Genomic DNA, 10,603 nt, shown 5'->3' on the forward strand with positions numbered 1-10,603 from the left:
AGGCACTGCAGGAAGCTGACGAACCGGTCCAGCGTAGATGGACCGACAAGGTAGTGCAGGATCTTGAAGGAGAGACAGGAGTAGTAGCGCTCACCAGTAGCCCTCCGTTTACTGATGAGCTCTGGCTTTTACTGGACATGAAGTGACAAAATGACCAGCAGAACCGCAATAGAGACAGAGGCGGTTGGTGATTCTCCGTTCCCTCTCCTTAGTCGAGATGCGGATACCTCCCAGCTGCATAGGCTCAGCTCCCGAGCCGGCAGAGGAAGATGGTAGTGATGCGGAGAGGGGGGCAACGGAGAACGCGAGCTCCTTTCCACGAGCTCGGTGACGCAGATCAACCCGTCGCTCAATGCGAATAGCGAGTTCAATCAGGGAATCCACGCTGGAAGGAACCTCCCGGGAGAGAATCTCATCCTTTACCTCTGCGCGGAGACCCTCCAGAAAACGAGCGAGCAAAGCCGGCTCGTTCCAGCCACTGGAGGCAGCAAGAGTGCGAAACTCAATAGAGTAGTCTGTTATGGATCGATTACCTTGACATAGGGAAGACAGGGCCCTGGAAGCCTCCTCCCCAAAAACAGATCGATCAAAAACCCGTATCATCTCCTCCTTAAAGTCCTGATACTGGTTAGTACACTCAGCCCTTGCCTCCCAGATTGCCGTGCCCCACTCACGAGCCCGTCCAATAAGGAGAGATATGACGTAGGCGACACGAGCAGTGCTCCTGGAGTAAGTGTTGGGCTGGAGAGAAAACACAATATCACACTGGGTGAGGAACGAGCGGCATTCAGTGGGCTCCCCAGAGTAACACGGCGGGTTATTGATTCTGGGCTCCGGAGATTCGAAAGCCCTGGAAGTGGCCGGTGGATCGAGGCGGAGATGGTGAACCTGTTCTGTGAGGTTGGAGACTTGGGTGGCCAGGGTCTCAACGGCATGTCGAGCAGCAGACACTTCCTGCTCGTGTCTGCCTAGCATCGCTCCCTGGATCCCGACGGCTGAGTGGAGAGGATCCGAAGTCGCTGGGTCCATTCTTGGTCGGATTCTTCTGTTATGGTGAGTGAATGAGGACCCAAAAGCGAACTAACTTAAACAGAGCTTCTTTAATAACCAAACATAGGTAGGCTCAGATAGACCGGCAGATTCCGACAGGACAGGACAAGGTTACAGCAAACATGACGATAGTCTGGCTCAGGCATGAAACACAAACAAGAATCCGACAAGGACAGGAACAGAAACAGAGAGAGATATAGGGACCTAATCAGAGGGAAAAAGGGAACAGGTGGGAAACGGGGTGAATGGGTAGTTAGAGGAGACAAGGAACAGCTGGGAGAAAGCGGGGGAGAAAAGGTAACCTAACAACGACCAGCAGAGGGAGACAGGGTGAAGGGAAAGGACAGAGACAAGACACAACATGACAATACCTCTTCTCCGCTGCCAGTATTTTAGATCAGCCTCTCGATTCAGTTAAATTTCCCTGAGTGGTACAAACAAAGGATCCGATTCAGGAAAGTCGTATTCCTGGTTGTAATGCTGGTGAGTTACCTCTGCTCTGATATCTAAAAGTTATTCCGGCTGTATGTAATTACACCCCAAAAAATCTGAGCTAATAATTATGAAATAACAGATAAAAACAAAATACTGCGAAGTTGCCTAGGAACTAGAAGCACGGCTGCCCTATCTGTTGGTGCCATCTGGACTTCCTGGTGGTGAAGGTAGGAAACAACACCTCCATTTCACTGATCCTCAACAATAGGGCCCCACAAGGGTGTGTGCTCAGCCCCCTCCTGTGCTCCCTGTTCACCCATGACTGCATGGCCACGCACAGCTCCAACTCAATCATCCCGTTTGCAGAATACACAACAGTAGTAGGCCTGGTTACCAACAATGATGAGACAGCCTACAGGGAGGAGGTGAGGGCCCTGGGAGTGTGGTGCCAGGAAAATAACCTCAGGAGGCTGAATAAATTTGGCTTGGCATCTAAAACCCTCACAAACTTTTAAATATATTAACACAGCAAAAAAAGAAATATCCTCTCACTGTCAACTGCGTTTATTTTCAGCAAACTTAACATGTGCAAATATTTGTATGAACATAACAAGATTCAACAACTGAGACATAAACTGAACAAGTTCCACAGACATGTCAATAACAGAAATGGAATTATGTGTCCCTGAACAAAGGGGGGTCAAAATCAAAAGTAACAGTCAGTATCTGGTGTGGCGACCAGCTGTATTAAGTACTGCAGTGCATTTCCTCCTCATGGACTGTACCAGATTTGCCAGTGCTTGCTGTGAGATGTTACCACACTCCTCCACCAAGACACCTGCAAGTTCCCTGGACATTTCTGGGGGGAATGGTCCTAGCCCTAGCCCTCCGATCCAACAGGTCCCAGACGTGCTCAATGAGATTGAGATCCGGGCTCTTCGCTGGCCATGGCAGAACACTGACATTCCTGTCTTGCAGGAAATGACGCACAGAATGAGCAGTATGGCTGCTGGCATTGTCATGCTGGAGGGTCATGTCAGGATGAGCCTGCAGGAAGGGTGCCACATGAGGGAGGAAGATGTCTTCTCTGTAACGCACAGCATTGAGATTTCCTGCAATGACAACAAGCTCAGTCCAATGATGCTGTGACACACCGCCCCAGACTTTGACGGACCCTCCACCTCCAAATTGATCCCGCTCCAGAGTACAGGCCTCGGTGTAACGCTCATTCTTTCAACGATAAACGCAAATCCGACCATCACCCCTGGTGAGACAAAACCGCGACTCATCAGTGAAGATAACGTTTTGCCAGTCCTTTCTGGTCCAGCAACGGTGGATTTGTGCCCGTAGGCGACGCTGTTGCCGGTGATTTCTGGTGAGGACCTGCCTTACAACAGGCCTACAAGCCCTCAGTCTAGCCTCTCTCAGCCTACTGCGGACAGTCTGAACACTGATGGAGGGATTGTGCGTTCCTGGTGTGTTGTTGCCATCCTGTACCTGTCCCGCATGTGTGATGTTCGGATGTTCCGATCCTTGTGGTCTGCCACTGCGAGGATGATCAGCTGTCCGTACTGTCTCCCTGTAGCGCTGTCTTAGGCGTCTCACAGTACAGACATTGAAATGTATTGCCCTGGCCACATTTGCAGTCCTCATGCCTCCTTTGTTACGGTGAGTGAATGAGGACCCAAAAGCGAATTAACTTAAACAGAGCTTCTTTAATAACCAAACATAGGTAGGCTCAGATAGACCGGCAGATTCCGACAGGACAGGACAAGGTTACAGCAAACATGACGATAGTCTGGTTCAGGCATGAAACACAACAAACAAGAATCCGACAAAGACAGGAGCAGAAACAGAGAGAGATATAGGGACCTAATCAGAGGGAAAAAGGGAACAGGTGGGAAAAGGGGTGGATGAGGTAGTCAGAGGAGACAAGGAACAGCTGGGGGAAAGCGGGGGAGAAAAGGTAACCTAATACGACCAGCAGAGGGAGACAGGGTGAAAGGAAAGGACAGAAAGACACAACATGACAATACATGACAGTACCCCCCCACTCACCGAGCGCCTCCTGGCGCACTCGAGGAGGAAACCTGGCGGCAACGGAGGAAATCCTCGATCAGCGCACGGTCCAGCACGTCCCGAGAGGGAACCCAACTCCTCTCCTCAGGACCGTACCCCTCCCAATCTACGAGGTACTGGTGACCACGGCCCCGAGGACGCATGTCCAAAATCCTGCGGACCCTGTAGATGGGTGCGCCCTCGACAAGGATGGGGGGGGGGGGGGGGGGAAGACGAGCGGGGGCGCGAAGAACGGGCTTGATACAGGAGACATGGAAGACCGGGTGGACGCGACGAAGGTATCGCGGAAGAAGAAGTCGAACTGCGACAGGATTAATGACCCGAGAAATACGGAACGGACCAATGAACCGCGGGGTCAACTTGCGAGAAGCCGTCTTAAGGGGAAGGTTCTGAGTGGAGAGCCAAACTCTCTGACCGCGACAATATCTAGGACTCTTAGTTCTACGCTTATTAGCAGCCCTCACAGTCTGCGTCCTATAACGGCAAAGTGCAGACCTGACCCTCTTCCAGGTGCGCTCGCAACGTTGGACAAAAGCCTGAGCGGAGGGGACGCTGGACTCGGCGAACTGAGATGAGAACAGCGGAGGCTGGTACCCGAGGCTACTCTGAAAAGGAGATAGCCCGGTCGCAGACGAAGGAAGCGAGTTGTGGGCGTATTCTGCCCAGGGGAGCTGTTCTGACCAAGACGCAGGGTTGCGAAAAGAAAGACTGCGTAAGATGCGACCAATAGTCTGATTGGCCCGTTCTGCTTGACCGTTAGACTGGGGGTGAAAGCCGGAAGAGAGACTGACGGAAGCCCCAATCAAACGGCAAAACTCCCTCCAAAATTGAGACGTGAATTGCGGACCTCTGTCCGAAACGACGTCTGACGGAAGGCCATGAATTCTGAAAACATTCTCGATGATGATTTGTGCCGTCTCTTTAGCAGAAGGAAGCTTAGCAAGGGGAATGAAATGAGCCGCCTTAGAGAACCTATCGACAACCGTAAGAATAACAGTCTTCCCCGCTGACGAAGGCAGTCCGGTGACAAAATCTAAGGCGATGTGAGACCACGGTCGAGAGGGAATGGGAAGCGGCCTGAGACGGCCGGCAGGAGGAGAGTTACCGGACTTAGTCTGCGCGCAGACCGAACAAGCAGCCACGAAACGACGCGTGTCATGCTCCCGGGTGGGCCACCAAAAACGCTGGCGAATGGAAGCAAGCGTACCCCGAACGCCAGGGTGGCCGGCTAACTTGGCAGAGTGAGCCCACTGAAGAACGGCCAGACGAGTAGGAACGGGAACGAAAAGAAGGTTCCTAGGACAAGCGCGCGGCGACGGAGTGTGAGTGAGCGCTTGCTTTACCTGCCTCTCAATTCCCCAGACAGTCAACCCGACAACACGCCCCTCAGGGAGAATCCCCTCGGGGTCAGTGGAGGCTACTGAAGAACTGAAGAGACGAGATAAAGCATCAGGCTTGGTGTTCTTAGAGCCCGGACGATAAGAAATCACGAACTCGAAACGAGCGAAAAACAGCGCCCAACGCGCCTGACGCGCATTAAGTCGTTTGGCAGAACGGATGTACTCAAGGTTCCTATGGTCAGTCCAAACGACAAAAGGAACGGTCGCCCCCTCCAACCACTGTCGCCATTCGCCTAGGGCTAACCGGATGGCGAGCAGTTCGCGGTTTCCCACATCATAGTTACGTTCCGACGGCGACAGGCGATGAGAAAAATACGCGCATGGGTGGACCTTGTCGTCAGAGAGGGAGCGCTGAGAAAGAATGGCTCCCACGCCCACCTCTGACGCGTCAACCTCGACAACGAACTGTCTAGAGACGTCAGGTGTAACAAGGATAGGAGCGGATGTAAAACGATTCTTGAGGAGATCAAAAGCTCCCTGGGCGGAAACGGACCACTTAAAGCACGTCTTGACAGAAGTAAGGGCTGTGAGAGGAGCTGCCACCTGACCGAAATTACGGATGAAACGACGATAGAAGTTCGCGAAGCCGAGAAAGCGCTGCAGCTCGATGCGTGACTTAGGGGCGGGCCAATCAATGACAGCTTGGACCTTAGCGGGATCCATCTTAATGCCTTCAGCGGAAATAACAGAACCGAGAAATGTGACGGAGGAGGCATGAAAAGTGCACTTCTCAGCCTTCACAAAAAGACAATTCTCTAAAAGGCGCTGGAGGACACGTCGAACGTGCTGAACATGAATCTGGAGTGACGGTGAAAAAATCAGGATATCGTCAAGGTAAACGAAAACAAAGATGTTCAGCATGTCTCTCAGGACATCATTGACTAATGCCTGAAAGACAGCTGGAGCGTTAGCGAGGCCGAAAGGAAGAACCCGGTATTCAAAGTGCCCTAACGGAGTGTTAAACGCCGTCTTCCACTCGTCCCCCTCCCTGATGCGCACGAGATGGTAAGCGTTACGAAGGTCCAACTTAGTGAAAAACCTGGCTCCCTGCAGGATCTCGAAGGCTGAAGACATAAGAGGAAGCGGATAACGATTCTTCACTGTTATGTCATTCAGCCCTCGATAATCTATGCAGGGGCGCAGAGACCCGTCCTTCTTCTTGACAAAAAAAAACCCCGCTCCGGCGGGAGAGGAGGAGGGGACTATGGTACCGGCGTCAAGAGCTACAGACAAATAATCCTCGAGAGCCTTACGTTCGGGAGCCGACAGAGAGTATAGTCTACCCCGGGGGGGAGTGGTTCCCGGAAGGAGATCAATACTACAATCATACGACCGGTGTGGAGGAAGAGAGGTGGCCCTGGACCGACTGAACACCGTGCGCAGATCGTGATATTCCTCCGGCACCCCTGTCAAATCACCAGGCTCCTCCTGTGAAGAAGAGACAGAGGAAACAGGAGGGATAGCAGACATTAAACATTTCACATGACAAGAGACGTTCCAGGAGAGGATAGAATTACTAGACCAATTAATTGAAGGATTATGACAAACTAGCCAGGGATGGCCCAAAACAACAGGTGTAAAAGGTGAACGAAAAATTAAAAAAGAAATGGTTTCGCTATGATTACCAGAAACAGTGAGGGTTAAAGGTAGCGTCTCACGCTGAATCCTGGGGAGAGGACTACCATCCAGGGCGAACAAGGCCGTGGACTCCCTTAACTGTCTGAGAGGAATGTCATGTTCCCGAGCCCAGGTCTCGTCCATAAAACAGCCCTCCGCCCCAGAGTCTATTAAGGCACTGCAGGAAGCTGACGAACCGGTCCAGCGTAGATGGACCGACAAGGTAGTGCAGGATCTTGAAGGAGAGACAGGAGTAGTAGCGCTCACCAGTAGCCCTCCGCTTACTGATGAGCTCTGGCTTTTACTGGACATGAAGTGACAAAATGACCAGCAGAACCGCAATAGAGACAGAGGCGGTTGGTGATTCTCCGTTCCCTCTCCTTAGTCGAGATGCGGATACCTCCCAGCTGCATAGGCTCAGCTCCCGAGCCGGCAGAGGAAGATGGTAGTGATGCGGAGAGGGGGGCAACGGAGAGCGCGAGCTCCTTTCCACGAGCTCGGTGACGAAGATCAACCCGTCGCTCAATGCGAATAGCGAGTTCAATCAAGGAATCCACGCTGGAAGGAACCTCCCGGGAGAGAATCTCATCCTTTACCTCTGCGCGGAGACCCTCCAGAAGACGAGCGAGCAAGGCCGGCTCGTTCCAGCCACTGGAGGCAGCAAGAGTGCGAAACTCAATAGAGTAGTCTGTTATGGATCGATTGCCTTGACATAGGGAAGACAGGGCCCTGGAAGCCTCCTCCCCAAAAACAGATCGATCAAAAACCCGTATCATCTCCTCCTTAAAGTCCTGATACTGGTTAGTACACTCAGCCCTTGCCTCCCAGATTGCCGTGCCCCACTCACGAGCCCGTCCAGTAAGGAGAGATATGACGTAGGCGACACGAGCAGTGCTCCTGGCGTAAGTGTTGGGCTGGAGAGAAAACACAATATCACACTGGGTGAGGAACGAGCGGCATTCAGTGGGCTCCCCAGAGTAACACGGCGGGTTATTGATTCTGGGCTCCGGAGATTCGAAAGCCCTGGAAGTGGCCGGTGGATCGAGGCGGAGATGGTGAACCTGTTCTGTGAGGTTGGAGACTTGGGTGGCCAGGGTCTCAACGGCATGTCGAGCAGCAGACAATTCCTGCTCGTGTCTGCCTAGCATCGCTCCCTGGATCCCGACGGCTGAGTGGAGAGGATCCGAAGTCGCTGGGTCCATTCTTGGTCGGATTCTTCTGTTACGGTGAGTGAATGAGGACCCAAAAGCGAATTAACTTAAACAGAGCTTCTTTAATAACCAAACATAGGTAGGCTCAGATAGACCGGCAGATTCCGACAGGACAGGACAAGGTTACAGCAAACATGACGATAGTCTGGTTCAGGCATGAAACACAACAAACAAGAATCCGACAAAGACAGGAGCAGAAACAGAGAGAGATATAGGGACCTAATCAGAGGGAAAAAGGGAACAGGTGGGAAAAGGGGTGGATGAGGTAGTCAGAGGAGACAAGGAACAGCTGGGGGAAAGCGGGGGAGAAAAGGTAACCTAATACGACCAGCAGAGGGAGACAGGGTGAAAGGAAAGGACAGAAAGACACAACATGACAATACATGACATCCTTGCAGCATGCCTAAGGCACGTTCACACAGATGAGCAGGGACCCTGGGCATCTTTATTTTGATGTTTTTCATAGTCAGTAGAAAGGCATCCTAAGTTTTTATAACTGTGACCTTAATTGCCTACAGTCTGTAAGCTGTTAGTGTCTTAACGACCTTTCCACAGGTGCATGTTCATGGAAGCATGGGAAACAGTGTTTAAACCTTTTACAATGAAGATCTGTGAAGTAATTTGAATTTTTACGAATTGTATTTGAAAGACAGGGTCCTGAAAAAGGGACATTTCTTTTTTTGCTGAGTTTATATATAAGTGTTTGTTTTGGGCTTCATCCCCATCATGTTCATGACGTACGCTATTTTGGGATAGTGAAATTAAAAAATATATATATTTCGTATTCCTGCGCCTGTCTCCAATCAGTATTCATTGTGACACTTCCCAACTAGTTTGGACAAGTTGGTTTGTGTACATTGAAGGAGTCGTCTTTCTTGGGCTTGCACAATAGTTCAACAAAATGTTTTTGATCGCTTGATGACTCAGTTATAGCTTCCAAATTGCAAAACCTGTTTAGCAAACTATAAAACCCATTGTAACAAACACTATTGCACCTCAGTGCTGATTGGTCCAAATATTTTTGTTTATTTTAGGATTTAAGGTGATTTTTTTGAATGGGTTATAGCTTTTACCTCTGTAAAACACATCTCCTCTCTCTCCCTTTAATCTCTATCTCTCCCCCCACTCTGCTTTCCCATCTATTTCCCTGACAATCCGCTCTTGTAACCCACTACACTGAAGAGTTTTGTGTTGAGGTTTCTTTGTACATGCAGATTGTGTTGTACATGCAAGTTGTGTCCAATAAATGTGTCATTGTGAAAGAAAGGTTTTGTCATACTGTACTTTAATGTTTTCGAACAACCTAATATTTTGTTTTGCATGGACTTTATTCAATTAGATGTTACCAGTTGAAGTAACTCAGTTAAATTACTCCAATCCAAGAGTTTGTTTTTCTTGAAGCCTAATTATCAAATAAAATATGTTTGTCACGTGTGCCGAATAAATGCTTACTTACAGGCTCTAACCAATAGTGCAAAAAAGGTATTAGGTGAACAATGGGTAAGTAAATTATTAAAAACAACAGTAAAAAGACGATGAAATGCTGTATCGAGGCTATATACAGTAGCTAGGCTATAAAAGTAGCAAGGCACCGGTTATATAGGCACCGGTTAGTCAGGCTGATTGAGGTAGTATGTACATGTAGACATGGTTAAAGTGACTATGCATATATGATGAACATAGAGTAGCTTGGGGGTAGAAGCTGTTTAGAAGCCTCTTGGACCTAGACTTGGCACTCCGGTACCGCTTGCCATGCGGTAGTAGAGAGAACTGTGACTGGGGTGGATGGGGTCTTTGACAATTTTTAGGGCCTTCCTCTGACACCGCCTGGTGTAGAGGTCCTGGATGGCAGGCAGCTTAGCCCCAGTGATGTACTGGGCCGTACGCACAACCCTCTGTAGTGCCTTGCAGGCCGAGCAATTGCCGTACCAGGCAGTGATGCAACCATGCTCTCGATGGTGCAGCTGTAGAACCTTTTGAGGATCTCAAGACCCATGCCAAAACTTTTTAGTTTCCTGAGGGGGAATAGGCTTTGTCATGCCCTCTTCACGACTGTCTTGGTGTGTTCGGACCATTCTAGTTTGTTGGTGATGTGGACACCGAGGAACTTGAAGCACTCAACCTGCTCCACTACAGCCCCGTTGATGAGAATGGGGGCGTACTCGGTCCTCCTTTTCCTGTAGTCCACAATCATCTCCTTAGTCTTGGTTACGTTGAGGCATAGGTTGTTATTCTGGCACCACCCGGCCAGGTCTCTGACCTCCTCCCTATAGGCTGTCTCGTCGTTGTCGGTGATCAGGCCTACCACTGTTGTGTCGTCTGCAAACTTAATGATGTTGTTGGAGTCGTGCCTGGCCAGGCAGTCATGGGTGAACAGGGAGTACAGGAGGGGACTGGAATATGCACCCAAAAGGGGGCTCCAGTGTTGAGGATCAGCGTGGCAGATGTGTTGCTACCTACCCTCACCACCCGAGGGCGGCCCGTCAGGAAGTCCAGAATCCAGTTGCAGAGGGAGGTGTTTAGTCCCAGGATCCTTAGCTTAGTGATGAGCTTTGAGGGTACTATGGTGTTGAACGCTGAGCTGTTGTCAATGAATAGCATTCTCACATAAGTGTTCCTTTTGTCCAGGTGGGAAAGGGCAGTGTGGAGTGCAATAGAGATTGCATCATCTGTTGTATTTGAGGTTGTTTTTGCATAGTATTTTAGTTTTCAGTAAATCAAATAAACAAGTTGGAAAAAAATGAACATTTAAGTTTTATGGAGGCAAATTGTGATTGTAATCAAATAATACAAGTGTCATTGACCTAATAA

Source organism: Oncorhynchus mykiss, chromosome 28, assembly GCF_057628025.1.
Source record: "Oncorhynchus mykiss isolate SJ-2025 chromosome 28, ASM5762802v1, whole genome shotgun sequence".
Lineage (NCBI taxonomy): Eukaryota > Metazoa > Chordata > Actinopteri > Salmoniformes > Salmonidae > Oncorhynchus > Oncorhynchus mykiss.